General features: G+C 38.9%; 1 protein-coding gene and 1 non-coding gene across 5 annotated transcripts in view; both read right to left on the minus strand.

Moving 5' to 3' along the window:
• RSPO2 (R-spondin 2) overlaps positions 1-20,545 on the minus strand; it is a 172,776-nt gene that overhangs the window by 26,982 nt on the left and 125,249 nt on the right. The window lies entirely within an intron of this gene.
• On the minus strand, positions 4,686-4,757 carry TRNAC-ACA (transfer RNA cysteine (anticodon ACA)). Its single transcript has one exon. It is a non-coding gene; the product is annotated as a tRNA-Cys (tRNA).

The raw sequence follows: 20,545 nt of genomic DNA on the forward strand, positions 1-20,545 counted from the left end.
GCTCTTTGCGACCCCATGGACAGTAGCCACCCAGGCTCCTCCATCCAAGGGATTTTCCAGGCAAGAATACTGGAATGGGTTGCCATTTCCTTCTCCAGATAGTTAACAGAGGCACTGCTTAACTGAGAACGTTTGCAGAAATAATTAGGCTTATGTAAACACCACCCATTCTTCTTTGGAAATCTCTTATTTATTGTAACAAAAAACTAAAAGTTTAGTCTTGCCAAATTATGTAAAGATTTCTCCAACGCTGTTTCTAGCCTCACCTTTTGATTCCTTTTACTGGAGGTACTTACATTATATAAAAGTAAGGGAACTGGGAGAAATGCCATTCCAAAGTTTTATGTATACAGCATTTAAAAGTGGTAAGTTCGTAAAGTGGATACTTTTCAACAGTCATCTGAGTTCAGGAAAGCAACATTGCCTAGGAGGTTAAGAACATGCTCCTTAGAGACTGAGAAACCCAACGTAAATCTTCACTCTGCCACATTCATTCATCCACAGCCTCATAGCTGGTGTCTTCTAAGCCTCAGTTTCTCATTTTTAAAATGTAAGAAATAGTTGTTCCTACCAGATAAAGTTGGGGTTATGATTAAACAAGCAAATAAAGTTTTAGCCCAGTTCATGGCAAGTACTGGGCTGCCCAGCAAGTTTATTTGGGTTTTTTCATAAGATATTATGGGGTGGGGGGGGAGGCGGGGCGGAACCAGAACAAACTCTTTGCCATGCAAATAGTAAGCGCTGAATGTATGTTAGTAGTGGTGGTGGTGATGGTGATGATGATGATAATAACAAAAAGACTATTCATGAGACAGATAGGAAGAAATCTCCTTAGCATCCCTTAAACCAGCCATGTGAGACAAGCTGACTCACAGCCAAACCACAGGGGAGGTTTGATCCCATGCCCAACACTACCATAAGCCCGTCAGAGCCCTTCTCTTCCAGCTCGGATGGACTGTTAGCTTTCTGACTTGTATTAGAAGTTGCTCTTCCTCCCACCTCTGGATGGATGGGAACTGCTGCTTTGGATGGGATTTACATTACATCCTCTGACTTAAACAGCTTTGCAAAAGTAATTTTTCCTTGTTTTGAGAGGATAAGTAACCCTACAGAAGTACTTGGGTTCAACAAAGTGAGGATCACGCAACAAAAGGCAAACACCCAAAGGAAAACAGAAATGTAGAGGAGATAAACTCACTTCAGGATGGACGACCAGAGATACATGCACAGTTCCCGCAGCTGGGGCCGATGGCAAGCTATGCGCCCCCTGTCTAGCAGCTGAAAGGCAGCCAGGTCCTGCGGCTTGGCTCCCTCACAAACTTTAAATACGCGGACTTGCAGAACTGCACCCAAGGAAGCAAATAACATGCAAACTGCTTTCGGCTAAGAATAGAGAGAAAAGACAAGTTTTTCAATAACTCCAAGCTTGAAGAGATTATACAGATAAATGGGTTCAGTTTTGCCAAGGTAGAAACGTTCAATTAAGTTTTCAAAATCTCTAAAGGATGCCTTAAAACTCTCTTCTCTTGCTTTGTCTCTCCCATCTCACAACTAGCTAAGGTGGGTTGTAGGAAATTTAGATAAATTTAGTATTTTAAACAGCTGCTTTTTCTTCTACTTTTTTCTACCCACCCAAATAGTTTTCCCACTATGAAGGGAAATGTGAAGCCATTCTGTCTATACTATTAACTCTGATTTTTTTTAAGAAGCTGTAAGGCAGAGTATCTACCAGTGAGGAAAATTTTGCCAGTGGAGATTATGCGATCTCTTTTCAGCTAGAGTATTCATAGAAAAAAATCTACGTGTCTGTTTTGCTACCTATTTTAAGTCATCTGGTTGATTCTGCTGTGCTCTCCTTATACTGGATCCTCTCTCTAGATGAGTGCCATTAAAATTGTTTTTATCTGTCTTCTTTAATTGGACTGATATTACCAATATCCTTATTAGTTAACATCCATGTGAGGTATTATACTACGCCAGGCATTTCACATGTATTGATCCACTTAGTGGGTGTTATCATTTTACAAATGAGTAAACGAAGGACTTGAAGTTAAGCAGCTACAAGTAAAGGAACCAGGACCTAAATTCCAAAGCTTCAACAATATGTCATCATGCCTGGTTAAGTGAAAGTTTCAAGAGTTCGAAATACAGTAGGAGTGGAGAATAGGAAACCAGATTTGAAAGAATAACAAAGATAAAAGAAGAGGGTTTCAACTTCCCAGGCTCTGCTAGCCCAATCTCTGTCACTCTAATTGCTGTACTGTCCCACTGTCTCCAGTTCTGAAGGACCATGAGTCTTTCAACTGCTCAGCTGATGAACATGGTGAGTCCCTCAGACATCTGACCTAATAAATGTCCTTCATGACACCGTGTTGCCACCAGGATTTCTTGTGAATGACAGAAGCAGTCTGAACCACGATGAAGAAAAACACCAAAAATTATGTAGTCTTGGTTTTGTAATGATTTTGAAGAATGTTGCTTCATCTCTAAATAAGTCATCTAACTCATGGCAGGCACTCAACAAAGCCTTATTGAAAACACACAACTCTGATCTTGCACTTGGAGAAACTGCTTCCTGTCAGGGGCCCAAACACCATCCCCTACGTCAATAGCGGAGCCATGCGCTGAGGTTGAGCTGTTACCAGACTGGTCCTGACCACCGTGTGACTACAATATGGTTCAAATCCTAACTTAACTAACTGACATGCTAAACCACCAAGTAGGATTTTATAATCCAATTTGCTGCTCATCATTCAGGCAGCTGTTTTAACCAAACTGTGCTAACTTGTTTCAGGACATACATAAAATCTAGCATTCCTCTACCCAGGCTAGAAACATGATAGCACTTTGCCAGGGGATAAAAAAGCTGAGACGGCTCCCATTAAAACCTGTGACACAAAATTAAGCTAATTACGAGATGCAAACTTAAGGTTTAAACTACTTAATAATTCTTATTAATCTTACACTGAAAATTGAAGCTAACAATAGACAAGAGTTACTTTGTGTAAACTAACTCTCTTTAAATTAATGCTACTTCCTTTATAGTAAAAAGAAATGTTAATATAAAGTAGGTCTTTATTCTTCACATACCCTCCAAATCATAGCTTTGCAACACTTATAGCTCCAAGATAGCCAAAGTCCTGTAATGCCCTTGGTAATTTGAGATCTGCAGTACACTTTTGACACAGCCTCCTTTATTTTCCCTTTAAATGCTGTCAAAACACATGAATGTTATCACTCCATATTACTTATGTTTGGATGCCTGGTGCTCCCAAAACGAATTGAATCATTTTTGGTGTCAAGTTACAGAAACAAATATTATACCAAAAATAGAAAAGCAACATAAACCTTACAAAAGTCCAGTTACATAAAACTAGGAACTAACAATGAATATGAAACAAGATGTTGGCTAAAATTTAAAGTGAGGTGATACTAATAGAATAAATGCAACATGTATTTTTTAAAAAAGACTATCACTAAATAATAGTTAATCTAAAAATGTCAGCAACATTTTTAAAATCTGTATATTTGTTTCAAGGTAATACCTGGATGAAATTAGATTCTAATTTCACATACTAAATAGGTACTCTTCTAAAGTTAGAGGGGGGAAAGACCAGTCAAGAAACTACTAAAGTAGTCAAGGTAGGAAAGACGAAGGAAGAGTGGGACTGAACAAAGACAAGGAGTGCTCAATAAGTTGTTGAGGTGGTAGAATCAAGTAGAAAGTGAAAATCACTCAGTCGTGTCCAACTCTTTGTGACCCCGTGGACTACCGTCCATGAAATTCTCCAGGCCAGAATACTGGAGTGGGTACCCAGCCGTTCCCTTCTCCAGGGGATCTTCCCAACCCAGGAATTGAACTCAGGTCCCCTGCATTGCAGGCAGATTCTTTACCAACTGAGCCACAAAGGAAGCTCAAATCAAGTAGAATCAGTGACCAAATGAATATGGAAAATAAGGATAACAGAGGAGTCGGATGATTTCCAGGCCAAAATGAGTCAGGAGGTGATTCCAGTCTCTAAAATAGGACATAGTAGGTGGCAGAGCTTATTGAAAGAAGAATTAGAAGTCATTTTAAATGTTTAAAATTTGAAGTATGTCAATACATGTAGAAATGTTGGGTCAGGGGTTAGGGTAATGAAGTCACTGAGAGGGAAGATATAATAAAGAAAAGGTCATAACAGACAAATAACACCTTGAGGAGAAGGGCCAAGACTCAGGAATACTGGGGTAGCCTGGAAAGAGAAAGGGTTGTCTTTTTCATGAGAAAATATAAGTTGAGTAGGTACAGTATTTGAAAATATACACATGGAAAGAAAGGTAAGGAAGTTTAATTGTCTGTCCTAAAGGGAAGATATTGTCATCTGAAGAGTCAAGATTAGGAATAACTTCTGTAAAAAATGAGAAAGAGCTTAGAGACTAAGAGGTAATAGAGTCTTCCAGCTGGGCTGAGGAATTCACTAGGATTGTGAGGTCTTCTGTCCACATGGCTTGTGATTTCCTCAACCTTAGACTGAATCAGGTTTGGAGGATTCTGAAGCATTAGACGTGAAATGAAGTGAAGTCGCTCAGTTGTGTCCGACTCTTTGCAACCCCATGGACTGTAGCCCACCAGGCTCCTCCATCCATGAGGTTCTCCAGGCAAGAATACTGAAGTGGGTTGCCATTTCCTTCTCCAGGGGATCTTCCCTACCCAGGGATCGAACCCAGGTCTCCTGCATTGTAGGCAGACGCTTTACCATCTGAGCTACCAGGGAAGCATTAGATGAGGCTAAGTTCCAGCTATCCTACTGAGCCTGTCGTTCAGTCACAGAAAGACTAACAGCCGTTATGCAACCTCCTCAGAACACTGCCTCATGGAGTTTCCACTTATATATACATACGCCTCTCTGATCTGATGCTGAGTTTAAGTGAACATTGTTACTATCAACATGAAAAAGATGGCATAATTTTTCCAGTATTACAACCAAAACCACATACATGTTAAGTCTGCTGTAAAAGTAAACTTAAGCTCACATAAAACAGTCAACTTTTGAAAAGAAACTGGCCAAAGAAACTGCATATTTGTTCATATGAAATATTGTTGTTGTTCAGTCTCTAACTCATGTCTGACTCTTTGCAACCCCATGGACTGCAGCTCTCCAGGCTTCCCTATCCTCCACTATCTCCCAGAGTTTGCTCAAAATCATGTCCATTGAATTGATGCTATCTAACCATCTCATCCTCTGCCATGTATATTTCAAATACATATGAAATATACATTTATTGAAATGATCCAATCTCTTTCCTTTACATCAGTGCTCCTAAAAGAAATGCTGATCTCCAATTTATCACCCATATAAATAACACAAATTGGTGTTAAAAAAAAAAATTGTAAGTACCATCACATGAACAATTCTAAAAAATGTTGAAACCTGTGAACAGATTTCTGGGGGAGCACATATGCCAAATTTTACCTCAAAGGAATATTTTAAAATTCATTTTCTTAGAACAATTTTTCAAAAGAAAAGCTTAATTCTTTTTGTTTTAGCCGCTTAATTTAGCCCCTTAATTCTGTTTGTTTTAATCGGCACTACTCAAGGCTTAGAAAGCTTAGAAGACAAGAGCAGAAGCTAAAACTATCATTGTACAACACAAAAGATTAGAAATTCAACATTTTTATGCAACTTTGTACTCATTTCAATCCATCTAAAAGTTAAAAACTTTATACTTAGACTGAACAATCTAGTCATAAATAACCAGCTGTGATCATTTCAAAACTCTTTTCCATTGTGAAGGTTTTAGACCTTCATCTTAAAAAATAAAATGACCACATAATTCTTTATATCTCTTTTTTCCTAAGCTTCTTAATAAATACACATGCTCGTTGCCTATCATGGGCAAAGGTTCCAAAGACAATTCACAAAAGACAAAGCGCAGCTGGTAAACAAAGGAGTAGAAGAGGGAGCCCCCTCGTTAATAAATGAATATAACTGAAAACAGATGAAATATTTTTCAAAACATAATTGTTTTAAAATAGAACACGTAGTTCTGGCAAGTTGTAGCACAAGGCTAATACTATTTTGCCAGTAGCACAATAATACACATAAGTCCTTTGGAAAGACATTTGGCAATATGAATTTTGGCTAAAAAAACATTCTTTGATATAGTAATTCTACTACTCGAACTAAGAAAATAGTTCAAAATATTAGTACATTTATAATAATAATCACAAAAATATTTTCTTGTAAAATAACTTTAGGGTATTTTTTCCTGATTATAATACTAAGATAATGTTATTCATACAAAATTTAAAAACTTCAAAAAAGTACAAAGGAGGAACATTTTACATAGCTACATTCATTCAGATATTTACTGACTCCTACTTATATAGGGCTTTCCTGATAGCTCAGTTGATAAAGAATCTGCCTGCAATGCAGGAGACCCTGGGTTGATTCCTGGGTCAGGAAGATCCACTGGAGAAGGGATAGGCTATGCACCCCAGTATTCTTGGGCTTCCCTGGTGGCTCAGCTGGTAAAAAAAAATCCATCTGCAATGTGAGAGACCTGGATTTGACCCCTGGGTTGGGAAGATCCCCTGGAGAAGGGAAAGGCTACCCACTCCAGTATTCTGACCTGGAGAATTCCATGGACTGTATGGTCCATGGGGTCGCAAAGAGTTGGATGCGACTGAGTGACTTTCACTTTAACTAAACACTGAGGACTGAGAAGCGGGTGTGACAATCCTTTCCATCGGAAGCATAAACCATGTTGGCTTATGGTTGATTGACTAATACTTGTAACTAGGGATGCTATTGATTTTTTTCATGACAACTCTTTTTTTGTTTAGGAGCCTTGTTGACCAAAAAAAAAAGAACTCTCGCCCAAAGCAGGAAAATCTTAAGTGCTCAAATTTATATTTAGATATAGTAAAAAAAAAAAAAAAATAGGATTTTACCTGCAAGGTGTCTTCTTATTATGATTATATCATATCATCCTATGATACTTATATGTAATATGTGTAAAGTAATTATATATATAATTTAATATATATTTTACACAATAGTCAGACTTTAATATGGATAAAAATGTCCAGATACACATAAATTATGTACTACTGCAAATCTATAAGCTAGTAATTTTAAAACTTGTTTCAGAAAACATAGTAGTAGTACAAAAGATACCTATCATGAGATAAGGCTCAAAGTGGATATAATCTAATATTCATCTTTGAATTTTGCCATCTCATGGCTTCCTGCTGAGTCCTGGATTTGTGGGAAGTCCTTACACCTGTGGGAAGATAGTCAAGATTGGAGGAAACCGTGACCAGGTCTGAATTAAAGACAATTGCCCGACTAAGTGGGCAGAATTGGAAGACATAAAGGCGTAGGAATGCTGCATCAGGGCCACAAAATAGTACTGAATACTTAGTGGCAGAAGGTGCCCTGAGCCTCATGAATAAATGACCTAGGTTTATGTGTCTGAGAGAAGGAGCTAGGAATCTGGAATAGTATGACTGCTTTCTAGAAGCTGAAGCTCTCTAGCATCCTAGCAAGTCATGCAGGGTCAGCTGGAGGAGTTGACAGACCCACACTAAGAAACAGTAAGCATCGGGAAACACGAGCTATACACAGATGCTATGTGCTCTCTCCCCCTAAAGCCTGAAAGGTCCCACTTCACGGGAAAGAACAAGAGTTTCAGACATGGGTCCCAGGGAAAATAGTTAATGAGTGGTAGCCCTGGTGAGACAGTCTCCGGATGTGCAACTGCAAAGCCTTTGCTCTCTTTACTCCTTTGCTCTTTCTGCCTCTCATCATTTGAGGGCTGCAAAACATAGAAACAGAAATAGCAGGTGGCCCCACAGTGGAAGCCCAGGTGGTGGTGGCATCAAGGTTGAAAGAGGTTGACACCAACTGGAGATGCCAGGACATCGAGAAGCAAGACGGTTCAGAGGTGGAATATTTACCACTGGATATGTAACCTGCAATTCTACATTATGACTTTTCTGGATAGTTTTATCACCAAGCCTTTTAGTAACTGACTATTTCACCAAATGGATTTGTTCCATATTACAGGGAGAGTTCCCCCTCCATGTTTTCAGCAGACCACTTAAGAAAATATACATCTTGGTCACATATATACATACAGAGGGAATATGAATGAATGAGGTATATAAATACTGATATTTCTTGTATGTTTGCTTAAAATCCTGAACCTGTCCACAATAGGATTCTTGAAATTGCAACCTAATAGGGCTTTTTCAGGCAACATTCTCGTAACATAAAAATTTAGTGTCCTTTAGAGTTTAAATGTCAAGTTAGAAGAGATTAAGACATTTAATAGACTCAGCAGTTTTATTGTTACAAATAAAAATGTTAGCTTTGCTGCATTTCTTGGCATGTTTATTGAATCAAATATTTGACTTCTGTTGTCAAGTGTATATGAATTCAGAGCTTGAATATATTAAGAAATTAAGATTAACCCAGAAAGGTCCAAGTAATTTCATTCTTGTGACAGTTCACAACTACCCACCATTTTCCGAGGCAATGCTCTTGGAGCCCTCTTTAAAATACATTATCTTAAACCTTCCAGTTATGAATTCCTGCAGAATTACTTAATGTATTTAAGTTAAAGGTTTTCTTTTCAAAATATACAGTCTCTTTGCCCACAACACTATCAGCACAAAAGGTCATTTATTAAAGCTGTAATATCCCACCCACTTAGTGAAAATAAATAAATAAAACAGACCATAACACCCCAGCCTATCAACCAAATGGATTAAAAATTGGGGAACTCACCTGATTGTGGCTCTAGAAATGTTAAATGTATTTGGAAGCTAAACACAAAGCATGGGTTCAGGAAAAAGGAGCCCCTCCCAAGAGGCATATAGTCTCTGAGGAGACCCGTGACAGATGTGCCTATGCACCAAAATAAAATAAAGATCTGGCTGACCAAGCTGAGAAGGAATTTAAACACAACAAAAACTCACGTTAGCACATGTTGGTGCCAAATGTATTCTGAAATCTTTGTGAGTAAAGCATTTTGATGAACTGAGGCTGTAAGTCATGGACTTGAAATGAAAACCTTCTAAGCACCTACCCCTGCCTGCCGGCCACAAATGCTCCCCGCATTTTGCCATAACACAGGCTAACATTGTACTGTGGCAAGAGATTTGAGGTTCTGCTGTTATTATGTTTTTAATGAATGGTGGGAATCAAAACAAAGCTTTGAATCAGCACAGAATACATGCTGAACACATCTCTCAAAGAGGGAAGCCAGGTCTCAGCAAAGACCGATGTGTCTACAGAAGATGGGGAAAGGTGTTGTGGAGAAAGGAAACATGTTTGTGAGCAAAAATAAGATTACAACTCTTGTCATTAACTCTGGCCAAGCCTAAACAAACATTTTTTTTTATTCCAGTTATTACTGAGTCATATGGCCACCGGCAGGAACTGTTATCACTTCATTTTCTGCAGAATGTTTCAGAAACTTGAAACCTCCCACACTTTCCCCCATGTGAATACTTTGGATTTTTAAACAACCATGAAGTGTTTGCTTCCAAAATTGAATACATTTGATGGCCTGGTAGTACAGCTGATCCCTCACAAAATGTTTAGTAGGGAGAATGAGGCGGCAGAGAAGGTACCTAGAAAGTTACTAGACCAAAGGGCACAATGATTTAAAAGTTATTCTGGGACAGCTACATGGAACAGCAGTTTAATTATGAGCATTAAAACTGTCTCTGTTGTGCTTTAGCCTCTGTTTTGCTGTTCAGTCACACAAAACAGAGAACATTTGCAAGAGCACAGCCTGGAACACTGAACATAAAGAAGTAAAATAAATTTGTTGTAATCTTCCTCACGTTACTGACCTCCATGAAGCACCTGCTCATATGTACAGAAACATGAAGTAAAAGATGCCAAGTAAGTTAAATGCCAAGTATTATGTCCTATGAACATAATAAGAAAAAACAAACTATCTAGAATCTCAAAGGCCAGTGTGGAAAGGTGATGAGGAGATGAGCAGCATCTGCTGCTGCTGCTGCTAAGTTGCTTCAGTGTGGGCTACAACCTTGGTAATAAAAAAAAAAATTAAAAAAAAAATCCTTGATTTTTCTGCAGCTGTTTTAAAAATAAAGTGCCTATTTGGGGTGTTTTTCTCTAAACATCATCTCTCCCCAAAACAAAACAAAACAAACTACAACGCTTAATATCATCTTTGAACTAGAGATAACTTTAAGGAAATCTCTGATACCAACAGATCCAAACTTACCTCTCAGAAGTCAACACAGCAGAACACAGCTTCCTCAACCTCATAGCTTGTAACCCCCAAACCCTTTTCATTTTGCTATCATAACATCATATTCGATTTCAACCAGTGTGAAAGGCATCCTGCCTTTTGCCACTGACCTGGCTAAAGAAACCACTTTGTCCCAGGGGGGTTTCCCCTCACTTTGGTCTACCCTTTCCTGAGCTCAGGGCTAGTTCTTAAATTTTCACAGAGGTGGTCGTTTCTGCTTAGAAGGTCAAGTGTTGAATTTTGCCTAAAAGGAACCTGAAATGTGAAACACCAGGTTTCACAGCTCCAGCCAAGTTAAGTATGTGTGCTTTATAACAGATGCTAGCCAGAAATGCAAAGGATTTCTGTAAAGTTTTAATCCTGTTATCAATCCCTTGAGACACACCCCCTTACCCCTGATCTCTCCCCTGGCTATGGTTCTACATTTTTATGGCATGTTTTATAAAAGAAAAACACTAGTAAAGATACCCTAGTTTCTGGTTTAGAAGTCCCAAGAGATGACACTGAGGTGTAGACTTAGATGGTTTTCTAATTAAAAAGTCAGATGGTCTGTTTCTCTGAGAAAAGCTTCAGTTCCCAGTATGTGCCTGTGGGTGTTTTGCTCATGGCTTCTTGGCCCAAAGCCATTTATGATCTGCCTCAACAAGCCCCTTCCTGAAGTTGGGTCTCTCAAATGGAGAGTCAGGATATCAACAAAGATTTGTATACCTGAAATATGTACTGTTTTATCATAATTTAAAAAATATATTTTAAAAGAACTTGGAGATCTGAAGAACATAAGCACAGTTTTGAAAGGAAAGTCATTATATAGAAAAAGCAACTTGAAAAATTTTAACAGATGAAAAAGAATCAAATACACTGAACTGTTTTAGCTATTGATAAAAACACCAATTATATGTCCCTTATGATAATTTTTTTTTTTTTTTTTTAGGGTTAGAGGGAGTGAATTGAAAGAGCACCATTGTTGGGGGGGGAGGCTTAAAAGGGAGGGGATATATGTTTACTTACAGCTGATTCATGTTGCTGTACAGCAGAAACTAACACAACACTGGAAAGCAATTATCCTCCAATTAAAAAAAAAAGGTATAATATACCTCCTTTATGAACCTCAAGCAAATTGCCATCAACATTTTTCTACGGTGCCTGTTCCCTTCTTTCAGCATTTGGTTCTTGCTTTATAATTTCAGCTGTAGCAGCTTTCAAACTTTTCAAATCTTGAATCACATTGTTAACATGGCTCATGGTTTGTAGAATATCTATTATAATGAGAAACCATGCATCTTACAAAAAAATGCATATTTTGTTAATTTCTTTCAAGCCTGTTGATCAACAAACCCTTACACTGAGAAGACAGCAATTGTATTCAGACTCCAGAGTAACTATTTTCAACTCATCTGGAGCTGTGGCGTAGACCACAGTCAGAAAACCCATTAAAGAGCCTGAGAACAGAGCTGCTACAATTCACTCTCTTATATTCTTCATCTAGAAATTACCTTCTGTGGTGGCTTTCTCTAAATCAAACTGCATGGAAGTCTAGGACTTGGGTATACAGAAGCTTCACCAGATCTTTGGTCTAGATTATGGTGATAATAGTAATATCTGCAACAACTAAATGTGTTAGTTACTCGGTCATGTCCGACTCTTTGCAATCCCATGGACTGTAGCCTGCCAGGCTCCTCTATCCATGGAATTCTCCAGGCAAGAACACTGGAGTGGGTTGCCATTTCCTTCTCCAATGCATGAAAGTGAAAAGTGAAAGTGAAGTCGCTCAGTCGTGTCCGACTCTAGTGACCCCATGAACTGTAGCCTGCCAGGCTCCTCTATCCATGGAATTCTCCAGGCAAGAATACTGGAGTGGGTAGCGATTCCCTTCTCCAGGGGATCTTCCTGACCCAGGGATCAAACTCCGATTTCTTGTACTGCAGGAGGATTCTTTACCATCTGAGCCACCAGGAAAGCCTACAACAGCTAAATAAGTGAGTAAAAAAAAAAAAAATCAGTATAATAAAGAGTACATTGAAATCATTTATACAGAGGTAATTTCTGTACGTGGTACATAAATAAATATGGAACATTTTTATTTCGTGTTTTGGGGCTACATCTGTAAAATCCACTAAGATAATCCTTGCCAGATAATTCATAAATTACTTAAAATATTAAATGCAATGAAATTTACTCCACCATAAGATACCACTCTGATAAAGGCTTATTTCCATCAGAATGGAAATCAGTCAGACCATGAGTGAACTTAACAAGTGAGGAGTTGACATTTAGGTGATTCTATCCTGTTTTTAGTGGCTAGGAAATGGCAACCCACTCCAGTATTCTTGCCTGGAGAATCCCAGGGACAGAGGAGCCTGGTGAGCTGCCGTCTATGGGGTACCACAGAGTCAGACACGACTGAAGCGACTTAGCAGTAGTAGCTCAAATGGTCAAGCATCCACCTGCAATGCAGGAGACCTGGGTTTGATCCCTGGGTTGGGAAGATCCCCTGGAGAAGGAAATGGCAACCCACTCCAGTATTCTTGCCTGGAGAATTCCATGGACAGAGGAGTCTGGTGGGCTACAGTCCATGGGGTCTCAAAGAGTCAGACGTGACTGAGCAACTAACACACACATTCTGTTTTTAAATAGAAAAGCAGCCTGGTTTCACAGTTGGCAGAACCCAGTAATTCTGTAACTCTGAAGTAGTCCTTGATTGAACACTCTATATACAATGTAGTAAAACTAAGAAGTGAACTCTTTATAGTTAGTGTTTAATAGATCAGGTAGGTTATACCCACTGAAAACTGACCCAGAGAAAAAACATGAAAAAGGAAATAATTTGAATTAGGTTATGCGAAGGTACAGAAACAGATGATTTTGAAGAAATGTAACATACGTAACTTTCTTTCAGGGCTATAGAACTGCCTTGAATTATCTACCACCAATTATCTGTCTTCCATTAAACTGCCACGATCTATAAGCATTTTTGAGTGGGCATGTTCTGTGCCAGATTTTGCAAGTCGAAATTCTAAAATCACTTTAGGGAATCGACTCAAATCAGAAAACTGAGATAAGTATCTCCAAGTGTCCAAAGAGCAGCCCCAGTCTTTTTAAGAATTGACGAGGGTGGCTGCATTGTCCATGGTTACGGAATAAAAGTAGGCTATCGCTTCCAATTCTACAACCAATACACATTAGATTTAGAAGCCTTGGGGATACCAGAAGCTGCTGGCATCCTATGTAAAAGGGGAAGATATATTAGCTGAAGAGCTAAATGTCCTATTTCAGACTCTGTGAACATTCTGAAGATCCTATTGTACAATCGTGGCCTAAACCTCTTGAAATTCTGGCATTATAATGATCTCCAGAGATACACTGGTCTCCCATTCAAGTACTAACCAGGCCCAACCCTGCTTAGCTTCTGAGATCAGATGAGGTTGGGCACCATTCAGAGTGGTATGGCCGTAGACTCCAAAGAGAGACATTGGTAACAATGGTATCACCTAATTTAATCACACAAAAGTTCAGCAAGTTTAATTTCCTCTATCTGATAAGACAGAAATTAAGATTTAAATTTAGGAGTCTTTTGACTCCAAAATTCTTTAATTCCTTTATAGTACTGGCTTTGTAGCCTAAAATATCACTAGGAGGTACAATTTAAAAGCTCCATTGTTTCCTTGGTTGACAAAAGGGAATATCATCTTGTATTTAATATACAAAATATTTTTGTCCCCCTTGGGAAAATCCAGATAATGGGACATGAAAGCTTTTTTCTTGGTCAACAAGAAAACTATTTCTCTAAGTTCACGGGTGAGGGTAGTTTTGGCTAAGAGCTAATTCTGATTTTATCACTATTAAAAGGAATGGATGCTAACACTTCTTTTAAAAGAAGTCTGAATGTGTGGACAGTAGTTCTGGAGCAAAAGTATAAAATGAACTTCTCCTGTCGTTCCTTTTTGTGTTTGAGCTATCTTTGTTTCCTACAGGGCTTCTATCTCCAGTAGCAGACAAAAGCTCTAATCTTCTCAATATGGAAAATACCAGCATTAAAGCCAAATAAAGTCGAGTTTAAGATAAGCACACTAGATTTCATCAAAGCAACTTGGCACTCATCAAAATTCAATCCCAGTTAGCTGATGCGATTTCATCAGGCTGCTTAAGAAGCAGGGAAATAAACAAAATGGAGAGACAATGAAAACAACGTGACAACTGTCAAACAAAATGCCGAGTGCAACATTGAACATTTCCCTGAATGCAGCACAGAAAGCACTAGCTCTCATCCCCGCCACACACACACACACACGCACACACACACACGTAAGTGTGTGTACAAGAATAAATGACCAAAAGTTTTGAATTTTCAATCTATCTTTCACTGGGCATTCATTGCATAACACTGATTGTGGAATCATTGGTTACCAAATACTAAAAGTTGCATAAGAGATGAACAACTTAAGGACTGTCCGATTGAAAAAAAAGGGTTTTAAAATATGGGTGTCCAAGAGGTCACCACCCTTGTTTGAACTCCTTTAAGCAAGTTCTTAATAAATGTAAGCTATTATAAAAGGCATGGTTCGAATTAGGCTACTACCGATATTATAGTTTTGCAACCAGATATGCTCACATGTCATCCACCTGGTGGAAAATTTCACATAGTGGTTCTTGGGATATACAGGTCTTATGTTTCTGATAAAGCCGAAGCAAACTGGTAACGGCAACACACTGCACAGCTTCAAACAGGGCTACAGAAGTTAGCCAAATAACTCTTAATTCAAAGCATATCTGATGACTGTATTAGGTCAGTCTGTGAGCTTAGAGCTGACAATTACACCAAATAGAGGAAGATCTGAAATGCTACTGACACTTGACATTTGAAGCAGAAATTACTTTAAATTACTAAGGTCATCAATACCACTCTCAACATGAAAATACAAGAATACTACAAGAAATCTTTGCACACATGTTAAACATGCGTGTGGTTTCCTCCTATGGTTTTGATGTAAAATGAAAAGAGACGAAAGGAACAGGAGTCTACACGGTATACATCTTACAGGAATTAGCATTAGTTACTTTTTACCATTTCATTTTCATCAGAGGTTTATTTCCTTTAGAGTTTTCAAGAAAGGGATAGTTTGGAAAGTAGATTTTTTTAATATACGTAGATATTTTTTAAAATAGGCTCTTTGTATCAGCCAAAGTCTGTTGTACATTTTCTCCAAGATAATAATCAAAGGCTTATTATGAATTCAAGTTTCTAGTTTTTGGTTATTATCTAATAATTAAATCAAGGCTATATCAATGACAAAATGATCATAGGAGTTTTTCACCAAAAAGTGAGCAGAAAAGGTGTAAGACCTACCAGGATTTTCCCCTAGGAACAAGGGAAGATAATACCTACTGAGTAAAAATGTTAGAGAGGCAGCTAAAGATGAAATAAAGTTGTGTTTGGAGCCTATCATGTGCTTGTCCATCTAATACCATATTTAACTCTCTGTAATTTGCATACCCAATTGAAAAACTGTAAACTAGCTAAAGGCGGGATTGGGATTCTCTTATTGGTCCATCACAGAATCTTGCACAGTCCACCTTAATGAAAAGCACATATTTTATTGAATCAGCCCGAGCTGAGTTTTATACCACTATTTGGAGAGAAAACACTGCAAAAATAAAGTGCCAATCAATACAGGAGATGTATGTATGCAAGAACATGAAAACCCTAGTCACAGCACCTCTGAGGAATTCCCAGAGATAATTATATGCTGAACAGAAAAGAGGCTGTGTGGGGTCTGTGATGACCTAGAGGGGTGGGATGGGAGGGAGGTTCAAGCGGGAGGGGATATATATGTACTTACAGCTGATTCACTCTGTTGTACTGCAGAAACTTAACATTGTAAAGAAACTCGACTCTACTTTTTTTTTTTTTTAAAAAGGAGGCTGTATGGAAGCAAGAGCTCTAGGTTTGGTGTCTAAGCCAGAACCAAGCTTTGCCCTTATCCTCTATTACCCTGGGGAGTTCACTCATCCTCTCTGCACCTTAGCTTCTGCCATGTAAAGGAAGGGATGTGAATGAATGCAACTTAAACTTGTTTTAGAGAGACAAGTTCCCACCTGCTACCCCACCGCCAAAGGAAAGCTCATTAAAAAAAAAAAAAAAAAAAAAAAACCAAAACATAAAAAGGGAAAAAGTAAAGCTATTCTCTCTTAGCCAGGGTGAGAGACCAGATACTTCCTTGACGGGCCTCCTCCTCACAAGCCATGAAGCAACCCACGTCCTGTGAAATCCTGCAGAGAATCTAGTTTGGCTACTCCTGGATCTATGTCTAGAGACTTCTTCCCTTCTATGGATCCCATCCTCCCCTCAACCCATGGATCTTACTCTCTCAAGATTAAATGACTGATACATAATGGGTTGAAGAAATTGAATTCCCATAGCAAAATGTCTTTAGGTCAGTGAAGCGACACACATTACCGTGTCTGTTATATATCCGCATCCTGTACCCATCCTTCTTTCTGAGGATGAGCTTTGAGGTTTCCAAATGAATTATCATAAATCAGCAGAAACTCTCTTCCTTGTGTTAATTCTTCAGTTAGTCTCAATTTTTTTCTGGCACCAGTCAATCCATGAGGCTTAATTTGGTAACATTAATTTTGAAGAATTTACTGAGTTCACTTTCTATTCATTTTGCCCCAATTTTTCCTTTTTTGCTTCCTGACACATACTTTATATCAAGTAGATGCCCCATGTCTACTTATATGGTAGCTATACACATCCATTTTTTATGTTTTTTGCTCATTTGATCTTCTCCCTGTACTCAATTTTACTTACTCAAATCCCCCCATGACTCCAGATCTATATTCTGAATTTATCACTCTTTCAGCCACTGTTAACCTTTCCCAGTTATACTCCAACCTTAATCCTTTTCAACATTTGAGGCTTGCTCTGTCCTAGGCCCTGTGCTAATCAGGACTCTCAGTGGCTGTCCCAGCCACTTCTGGAACTGTTTCAGTTTCACCACCTAGATTACACTGTGTGTGCTCGGATGCTCAGTTGCTCAGTCATGTCCGACTCTTTGTGACGCCATGGACTGTAGCCCACCAGGCTCCTCTGTCCACGGGATTATCCTGGAAAGAATACTGGAATGGGTTGCCAAAATGAGGTTAAGAGAGTTTAATGTTGAATATGCTGAAACCACTGTTAACTGAAATACAAATTAACCTACATTCTCTCAGACTACTAAAGGATATTACAATCTTCTAGGTAAAGAGAATAAAAAGGCTTTAAGTTGAGTAGAGATGACAGAAATAAAAAGGAACAGTGGAGAAATAGAACTGGATAAGCAGTTATTTTAAAAAGATGAAATAATAACAACCCATATTTTCTGATCCTTGATCCCATGCAAAGCAGGTACAAATGATGTTTAATCCTCTTAGAAATCCTATGCAGCAGGCATCTATTATTATGTTCCAAATATAATACATGCTGAAGCGTAGAAAGATTAAACTTTTCAAGTTTTCAAACTTTTTAGGTGGCTGAGCAAAGATCTGAGCTTTATTTGTGTGAATATGAGGAAGAGATTTAAAGGCAGGGCTGAGGTCCTAGGTAAGTGGGAAGCTAGTGATGCCTTTAGAAATGTTAGCCATTCCCAGAAAAACAAGGTTTTGCAAGGATAGTAAGGTAGGTTTCAGCTGCACTTAGTTTGACATGCTGGCAGGATATCTAAGGAAGCATCAATGGCAAGATCTGGGGGTTTGGGGCTCAAACAGGAGATGGATGATTCATGTTGAATGAGAGCATGACTAGGTAAGAGTAAACCCTGGGAAGAATGGAAAATACAGCAGAATTAACAAGGAAATTACAACAAAATGTAGAGAATAATAAGAATTCATCAACTTGCATATATGCTCATTTACTCCTACAACAATCCCTTGACATAATATCCCCACTTTATAAACGACTAAGTTTTAGGAAATTAAGTAGTTTGACTAATGCCATTCAACCAATATGGGACCAAGACCAGTATAAACCAAATTTACAACTCTTTCCACTAGTTTTTCATACTGCTTTTTTCCAATATACACTCATTCACTACCATTAAAGGTATAAGATAGAAGGTTGATGACTATTTATCAAAGATAGCCAAGTTTGTGTTGGGGACTTGGAGGGTTAGAGAATTAGTGGGAACAAATACAACATTATTTTCCATCCCACACCACAAACAGTGCAAATTGATAACTATACACTTTTCTCCTAAACAGCATTTAACTCAGATTCCTTCTCAACCCAGCATTCCAGGCAGCTGCTAGTAAACATGCTGGATAAAACCATCTTAGATTATACAATTGAAATAGGATCCGGCAGAATAATTTCATCCTTGCCCTGAGTAATATTTGATTTGCATACTTTAAACTCTCAGAATACTCCAAGATGGCTGGTAAGGGACATCCATTCGAAGACTAACATCATAAATTAGAAAATAGGGAAAAATACATCCAAGGGTCTTGGTAAGTGGCAAATGGAAGTGGCAGTTAGGAAGCAAATCTAGTTCAGTTAAAGTTGCGTTCCCATGGACTATAGCCTGCCAGGTTCCTCTGTCCATGGAATTCTCCAGGCAAGACTATTGGAGTGGGTAGCCATTCCTTTCTCCAGGGGATTTCCCAACTAAGGGATCAAACTGCGGTCTCCTTGCTTTGCAGGTGGAATCTTTACCATCTGAGCCACCAGGGAAGCCCATAGTTCAGTTAAGGCGAATGCAAAATGTGTCTAGATCTTAAAAAAATAAACCGCACTAATACAAACTGGGGAATGGCTTGGCTTAGAAAGTTGGCAGAAAAAGATTTAAGGGTCACAGTGGACGGCGAGTCAAGGCAAAATCCTGTGCTCTTTAGAGAAGCAAGCATTACAGAAACATGCATAAACATCAGAACCCAGAAGTATTCTCTGGGAATTCTCCCAAACTCAGACTCTGCATGATGCCCCGCCCCAAGTCTAGACATGTGGTTTACCTTCTTCTGTGTGTGTGTGCTCCGTGTGTCTGACTCTTTGCACCCCATGGACTGTAGCCCACCAGGCTTCTCTGTCCATGGGATTTTCCAGGCAAGAATACTGGATTGGGTTGCGGTGCCCTCCTCCAGGGGATCTTCCCCGCCCAGGAATCAAACCCGCATCTCTTGGGTCTCCTGCGTTGGCAGGCAGATTCTTTACCACTAGCACCACCTGGAAGCCCACCGCACTGTACCAACACACCCTCAGCCACCCCCACGTTCAATCAGCGTTCGTGCCAAACACTCCCACACTCAGAAGTCCCCTAGGACTCCCCTTTGTTCAAGATAAAATTAAAAATCCTGTTCTTTCCAAAGAGGTGCCTCACAGACTCAGTTTACAACTTGTATTTTTGCTGTGAGCTGCCTATGACTGCCATCCTCAATATCTGAACTCCAGCCAGGCTCTTCTGCTCAGCCTCCCTTGGACACAAGAGGTACTTGTTGGCATCTGTATCTTTTTCCTACAATGTTCTGTCTCAAACGATCTCCCTATTCAAACATGATTTTCCCCCACCTCTCCTATATGTTTTGCTCCTCAGGAAGCATTCCCTTGCACAACAGCTAAAACAGGACATGTTTCCTATTATTTCAGGGCCTATAATAATACTTATATTTACAAATTCCATTTTATTTCTTTGGTTACTTTACATGTTTCTTTATATCACTTTGTAATGTGCATTTTCTTCATCCGCAACTAGACTATAAGCGTTTGTTTCTATCACCTCCCACTCCCATTTGCCCATTTCTTTAAAACATAAGATTTAAATAATTGATTTGATGAACCTATAGACATAGCTAGGGGGAAATCACAGCATTCGAAACTCAGCTCCACCACTTAATACCTGAATTATATAAGGGAAGTAAACCTGAAAGAAGCATTAGAAGGTAGCTTGTAACATATTTCAATAAAGTCAATTCAGAATTTCCCTAGTGGTCTAGTGGTTAAGAATCTGCCTTGCAATGCAGGAGACATGGGTTCAAACGCTGGTTGGGAACTCAGATCCCACATGCCATGGGACGGCTAAATCTTGATTGATTGTATAGTTCCATAGAGAGATAAACAGCAAACAAACTAGAGTCCATGCATCGCATGATGCAAGGAAGAAGATCCCGCACGCCACAATTAGGGCCCAACACAGTCAAATAAATATATTTTAAAAAATCTTTAAAAATAAAGTCAACTCGGTAAGAATTTACTCAAAATCCACGTGGTTCTCTCATGTCAAACCACGTTTAAAAA

The sequence above is a fragment of the Bos mutus genome, chromosome 14, assembly GCF_027580195.1.
Source record: "Bos mutus isolate GX-2022 chromosome 14, NWIPB_WYAK_1.1, whole genome shotgun sequence".
Classification (NCBI taxonomy): domain Eukaryota; kingdom Metazoa; phylum Chordata; class Mammalia; order Artiodactyla; family Bovidae; genus Bos; species Bos mutus.